The sequence below is a fragment of the Rousettus aegyptiacus genome, unplaced genomic scaffold, assembly GCF_014176215.1.
Source record: "Rousettus aegyptiacus isolate mRouAeg1 unplaced genomic scaffold, mRouAeg1.p scaffold_m13_p_16, whole genome shotgun sequence".
In the NCBI taxonomy this organism is placed as follows: domain Eukaryota; kingdom Metazoa; phylum Chordata; class Mammalia; order Chiroptera; family Pteropodidae; genus Rousettus; species Rousettus aegyptiacus.
In genome coordinates this window covers 43,896,374-43,903,737 of record NW_023416291.1, presented here as the reverse complement: position 1 = coordinate 43,903,737, position 7,364 = coordinate 43,896,374, and the positions used below count along the sequence as shown (strand labels likewise).

Genomic DNA, 7,364 nt, shown 5'->3' with positions numbered 1-7,364 from the left:
TGTTTCCACATGCTTCCTCTCAATTTCAGTACTTACCTCCAGAGACTGGTGTCAAAGAGGTCATGGGCTGGGGTTTGCCCATGGAGCATTTTATTTATTTTATTATTTTCAATCAATTAATTAATTATTTTGATTGAAGAAATGATTTAAATTACCCCCCCTCCCCCCGTCTACCTCCCCTGTTCCCTCTACCCTCTGGTAACCACTAGTCCGTTGTCCATGTCCCTGAGTCTCTGTCTGTTTGTCCTGCCCATTTGTTGGTTTTAGGTTTATGTCCCACGTACAAGTGGTATCATGTGCTTTTCAACTTTTTCTGTCTGGCTTGTTTCGCTTAGCACGATTACCTCGAGGTCCATCCCTGTTGTCGCGAAGGGCAGCACTGCATCTCCTCTTACCTCTTACGGCTGAGTCACGTTCCCTTGTAGACGTGAACCGCAGCTTCTGCAGCCAATCGTCTAGCGTAGGACACGTTCGTGTTTTCCATGCCATGGACCGTTTTAAACAACATGGGCCCTGTCGTCTAAGTCAACGCATTCCATTTGGCTTGCGTTTCATCTCGGTTCATTTCACTGTAGGTAAGAGTTTTAGCGACCGTGAGCTAGAGCAAGCCAGGGTTGTCCCTACCCCACCTACCACCGGCATCGAGGGCCTCGTTACTGTGCAGTTGACATGTAATCTTTTTTTTTTTTTTTTTAGGTGAGGCAAATCTTGGTTGATCTTGTTAGCTTATAATCCCTTATTTTTTATTTTATTTTATTTGTATTTTTTTACACCTACAGCACCAGGTCTTCCTAGGTGGTCTCCCATCCAAGTACTAACCAGGCCCGACCCTGCTTAGCTTCCATGATCAGACAAGATCCGGCTTGTTCAGGATGGTGTGGGCGTAGACGACGTGCGATCTTAATCCAGGACCTCCTGCTGAAGGTCTGCTTCCTACCCGCATTTTGGCACCGGATTCATCAGTAGGGTCCCCCAGAAGCATCACCTGAGCTGGACATATGCACCCACTTAGTTTCTTTGGGAGTTGATTTTGGGAAGTGCTGGTGGGAGAAGGGGAAGGAGTACAGGGAAGGGAAGAAAGCCGAAAAGGATGTGTCGTTGTGGAAGTCACTGTTGTAGGAACCTGGGCTCAATGCTACTAGGAAACTTGGAAACACATTAGGGCATGCCTCAGAGTTATCTTACCCAAGGATTTTTGGCTGATGGCTTCTCTTGGCACCTTGCCTCAGCATTTCTGGACTGCCTTGTGGATTTTCAGACTGAAAGAAAGCTCTCAGGGAAAGGGTGTATGTGCTTGCTGCAGGACGCCGCCAAAACAGGGATCTGGGCGGGTCACTGGTAGCATCTGTTACAGACTGGTGCCGGAAAGTCCACTGGCAGAGGCGGAGGCATGCGGTCACCCCCAGGCAGGTGCCAGGGCAGGGTGGGGACCACAGATGGGACCCAGCCTGTGCAGGTCATTGAGAAGCGACAAGCGGGGTGCAGACGACGAGAGGGTGGCGTGCTCCGAAAGTGTGGCACAGTTGAGGGGCCTCGGCAACCACAGATTTTTGCAACCAGGAGCATTGGTCTTGCTACTTATGTTTCGGGAGGGGAGGCATGCGATTTACTAAAGAGCGAGACTGGACATGTTATTTACCTGGCAACGAGTGTGGCGGGGGCAGACACCTATAGACCTTTTGTGGGTTGACTTAATCTAGTGATTTTTAACTCTTTTTCTGAACCCCCCGCTGTGCTCCAGCGGTGCCTCTGAGGTCTGGGATTAGCCAGGGTGGGCTGCTAGGCCTCCACCCCTGCCTCAAGCGCAGTGGCTTTGCATTTGCCATCTTCCGAATCAGATTTTGTTTCAAATAATGGTTCTACTTCTAAAAGAGGTCTGGAGAATCACTGCTCTAATTAAGCCGTGGAGCTCTGATTTATCTGCTTTGGGGTGAATCCACTTGCCACTTCAGAGGATCAGACCTTGGGGCAACTGACGTCCTGTGCGGGAGGCCTCGGCACCCAGGGAACGTCCTTGAGTCTCCTTGAGAGTAACAGTGCCGTTGAAAACTTTTGCTTCTTTCATCCTCTCTCTAAACCCGGAGTAGGCAGGGATGTTCAGCATCAGTCATCATGTGCCCCCCGAATGATACATATTTATCTTGGAGAACAACCCCGCTGGGAATCCTGGCGAAGATGTCAATCCATTTCCAACGAAGCAGGCTTTCAGGGGGTCCCTTTATCTGTCTCCGTTCCAAACCCCAGCCTCTCTCCCCTCTCTCTTCATGGGAGGACCCGGCAGACACAGGCTTCTTCCTCGCACCCGCCTAGCACCTTGAACAGGGGCACACGGAACCGTTTCCAAGACTATTTCTCTCAGGGGGACAATTTACTCATTGGTCTGTGCATGTCAGCAAAGCTTTTAAATTTTGAGGACAGTTGGATAAAATTGGATGTAGCCAATTTGCATCTTCAAATCGATTTTGTACACACGGGCATGTGCACTCACATGGGGACCAGGCGGGTGGCGTTAGACAGCTCACGGGCAACGGTATGACAGTTCGCTCTACTTGTCTTTGAGCGTGGGCCTATGTCACCACGCGCCTCGGTTTCCTTTATGGAAATGGGGGGGGGGGGGTGGGCGGGCTGATCTCTGAGGTCTCGTTTAGCTCTAGTGTTCTATGGTTTTGAATCTGTGGGGAAAGCGGGTGGTAAGGAATCCAATGGAACACGTTGCTCCGTGCAGCTGAGCTGCAGCTCGAATGAGGAGAGCACAAGTGTGTTTCGCACAGTCCGGGCGTCAGACGCGGGCTCAGCGTTTGGATGTTACTGTGATGAGCGGATAGGGAGGTGTGCAGGGTGAGGGGGCAGCCTTCTTGTGCTCAGAGGAACCTGCTGCAGGCCGGGCATGCCTGGGATGGACTGGGGGACCCACGGGGTCGTCGCATCTCTCCGAGCCTTGGTTGCCTCGTCGGCAGAGTGAGGCTCAAAATAACCCCTTCCAGGGTGGTTGAGAAGAATAACCAGAAGTTTTCTGAGGTACCATAGGCACCTTTCAACTTCAAGTTACTGGTCCTGGGTATGGAGTGACAGAGGAGGAGGTAGGCTCCACGGCTAGATTCTTCTCACCTCCTCATCTTTATCTTATGCTGCTCCCACAGCTCAAGGACTTTTCTCCCTGCAATTGTCCTCTTGCTCTCGCTCCTGCATCATTAATTTTTACATCTCTACTCTCTACTAGACTGTTCCCAACAGAATACAAAGATGCTATAATATCTTCAATCTTAAAAAAAAAAAATCTCCCTTGACCCCCATGTCCCTCTTCAGCTACTGCTCAATTTCTCTGCTTGCTTTGACAGCACAACTCTCTGATAACTTGCTGTTTCCAATTCTTCACCTTCAATTCTTCCTTGAGCCCATTTCCATCAAACTTTCATTCCTTCCACTCACAGAAATAGCTACCGCTAAGGTTGTCCATTGCTAAATTCAGTGGTCAGTGCAGAGCGGTCATGTTGACCTGTCGGCAGGTAGCGTTTGCCCCTGTGGATCACCATATTTCTCAAAACACTTTCTTTCCTTAGTTCATGCTCACTGTTGTTCTTCAGCAATCATCTTTGCTGGTTTTTCCTTCAAATTATTGGAATTCCCCAGTGCCCAGTGCTCAGACTCTTTCTCCTTCTCTATGTTCCTTCTTAGTTTTCCGTCTTTGGCCCCAGATTTAACCCTCTCCCCTGATTACAGATCGATATATCTAGCTTACCCAATACTGCTGCTTTTGTCCAGTAGTCACCTTAAACTTAGCATATTCTATGCTGAACACATCTTAGAAACCGGCAAATCTGACTTCCCCCATTTTAGCAATGGGCAAATATATTTTTCCAGATGTTAAGAGCAAACACCTTAGAATCATCTTTGACTTTTCTCTTCTTCCTCTCTACATAGGTCAACGGAGCGAGACGGCTTTATCTTTGAAGTAATCCTGCCTCCTACCCCTTCTGCCCATCCTCACCACACCCCCATAATCTCTTGCTTAACTATGGCAATAGCCCACTAACTCATCTCCTTGCTTTTGCCCTTCCTCCTTACAGTTTAGAATGATAGCCACGGTTTGGAATAATAATTTTGAAACATAAGTCAGATTATGTCACAACTCAGGGCAAAGCCATTCAATACATTTTAGCTCTCTGAGAACAATTTCTAGGTGATCCGGGCCTTCTCTCCCTCTCCGCCCTCACCTTTGCCCTTTGCTCACTCTGTTCCAGCCACATTCTGCTCTGACGTTCCAGGCGTGGTCCCGCTCCAGAGCCTTCGCACGCGCTGTCCCGTCTGCCCGGAATGCTCCTCTCCCCCAGACAGTCACGTTGTTCTCGCCCTTACTCAGGTGTGCAAACAGGTGGCCCCTCCGTAGACAGCCTTCCATGCGCGGCTTATCTAAAATACATCTCTGTCATTCTCCCTTAATTCCTCTTTTTACTTTAAAAATTTTACAGCTTCGTCGAGGTATAATTGACGCACAATAAACCACACATATTTAAAGTGCACCATTTTGATAAGTTTTGACATATGTTCTCCATCAGTGAAACCATCAGCACAATCAAGACAAGGAACCCATTCATTACTCCCAGATGTCTGCCAATGATGCTTTGTAATCTCTTCCTGCTTCTCCCCCCGACACAAAGAATTACTGATCTGCCTTCTGTCACTATAGATTACTCCGCGTTTTACAGAATTTAATATAACTGGAATCATACAGTATGTATTCTTTTTGTCTGGCTTTTTTCGCTTAGCTTAATTATTTCGAGATTCGTCCATGTGGTAATGGGTATCGATAGTTCATTCTTTTTTACTGCCTAGTAGTATTCCATTGTGTGTTCATTATTCGCCAGTTGAAGTAGTTCCAGGTTTTGACGCTTACAAAGAAAGTTATTCTAAACATTTGTGTACAACGCTTTGGGTGAGCATGTTTTCCTTTCTCTTGGGTAAATACCCTGGAGAGCAAGGACTGGGTTATATGGTAGGTATGTGTGTAATTTTCAAGAAAATGTCAAACTGTTTTCCGGGGCAGCTGTACCATTTTATACAGATCAACCAGCACCATGTGTGAATCCATTTCTTCCACATTCTTCCTTTTCCCCCCTCCACATTCTTGTCCACACTTTCATCAGTTCCGAAAGGTGTGTCGTGGTAACTTATTGCGGTTCGAATTTGGATTTCCTTAATTACTAACCATCTAGCGTTTTTTTCATGTGCTTATTTACCATCCATGTATCTTATTTGGTCAAGTATTAGTTAAAAGCTTTTGTCCATTGTATTAATTTTCTGGTGCTGCATAACAAATTGTCACAAACTTAGTGGCTTAAAAAAACACATGTTTATTGTCTCGTGGTTTCCGTGGGTCAGGAGTCTGGGCATGGCTCAGCGGAGTCCTCTGCTCAGGCTATCCCCAGGCTACAATCACGATGTCAGCCAGGTTGATTTCTCATCTGGCGATTTGACTAGGGAGGAATTCGCGACCAAGCTTATCAATTTGTTGGCAGGATTCATCTCCTTGAAGCTGCTGAGGGGCCCAGATACTTGCTCGCTGTCTCATCTGGAGACCACTCTTAGCTCCTAGAGGCTGCCTGGTTCCTTACCAGATGGCTCTCTCCACAGGTAGTTCGAAACAGAGCTTTTTGCTTCTTCAAGATAAGCAGGTGATGTCTCCTCCAGGCTGATAAGATGAAGTCTTATATAACATAAGGCAATCATGAGGGTAATATCTTATCACCTTTGCCATATTCTATTGGTTAAAAGCAAGTCATAGGTTTTACTTCTTCTCAAGGGGAGCTGATTATACAAGGACATGACTCGTTGGGGTGGGTCATCATTATTTTATTGGGTCATAAGTTTTTTTATTATTTAATTTTGGTAGTTCTTTATATATTCTGGATACAAGTTTTAAAAAAATTAAATATGTAATTTTCTCCCAGTTTGCGGCATGTCATTTTATTTTCTTAACTGTGTCTTTCAAAGATCAGAAGTTTTACATTTTGATGAAGTCTAATTTTTCAGTTTGTTCCTTTGCGAATTGTGCTTTCGGTGTGAGAGCTAAGAAATCTTTGCCTAACTTAAAGTCACAAAGAGTTTCTTCTTTGTTTTCTCCTGGAAGAATTAGAGTTTTAGGTTTTATATTTATGTCCACGGTCCATTTAAAAATAATTTTGTGTATGAGACCAAGATGGAGATTTCGTTGTTGTTGTTACTGTTCACTGCTGGGTCCCCTTTAGCTAAGATAGTGCCTGTTCTACAACAAGTGCTCAGTGAAGATTTGGTAATGAGTGAAGGTATGAGTCGATAAACGGATGCATCAAACACCTGGCTCCCATTCCGGCCGCAGCGGTCTCCTCGTGGGCTCTGCCCCGGCGCTGCTGCTCACGCTGGTCCCTGCCTAACCGAACTCTTCCGTCTCCTCTCTACAACGTTCACTCGCCTTTCAAGCTCCAGCTTCCATGTGTCCTCCCCCATAAATGCTTCTCCGATTATTCTGGCCGACCCAGATCTCTCCCTCCTCCAAGCCTGTTCGGCCTTTAGAGTCAGAACCACATAAGATATAACTTATGAGGCCCGTTGGGCTGTAGAGAGAAGATACCTTTGGAGGATTCTCAGCCAACCAGAAAAACCAGTGCCAGCTTTTTAAAAGCCTGGTACGCATCCTGAGACAAGCTCCACGACTGCAATTTTTTTCTGGGAATGTGGCCATCTGGGGACCCTGAGATAAGAAGTTTTCTCCTGTTTTGAAGTTTTTTTTTTTTAAATGAACATTTTCTGGTTGAAGAGAACCTGTATTTCATAAATTTACGTGTTCATGTTAATGCTTTGAGGGCTTTTATCTCTCCAGCCATCAGGGAAAAAATAACTTAGGCAGAAGTGAAGGTGGACTGGCCACTCTTCTGTCAGCCTCAAGGGATCTGCTGCCAGGGCTCACGTGACAGGGAGAGATAGATTCTAGAGCTGACCTCGTTCCCTGGGAAGCTGGATGTGACTTGTCTCAACGCTCAGACTCCTCTGCCAGGGCATACATGGCATGTTTGGACACGTGGTCTTGTAAGAATGGCGTTTGGAACTTTATTTATTTGTAGTCCTCTTGGAGCTGGTTGTTTTGGAGGGTCTCGAGTACCTGAATTAGCAGCAGCTCTGCCAGGTCTCCCCCGGGAGCCACTGGGAGATGGGCAGGTCATGTCTCTGTGTGACAAATCTTCAGAGAGTTGTCCTGATTGAAAGAGAAACTTCTCAACCATCTCATTTATGAGTAGAACCTGTGGTGTCAAGTGGTAGCTTATGGAAATGTCTGGGGGGAATTTTAGGGGTGCCCCTTCTCCATTGTGCCACCTCTCACACTGCTGACT

The 7,364-nt window shown here is 46.6% G+C and overlaps 1 pseudogene; it reads right to left on the bottom strand.

Moving 5' to 3' along the window:
- Window positions 1–770: 770 nt before the first annotated feature.
- LOC118612740 lies at window positions 771–889 on the bottom strand (annotated as a pseudogene).
- Window positions 890–7,364: the final 6,475 nt, after the last annotated feature.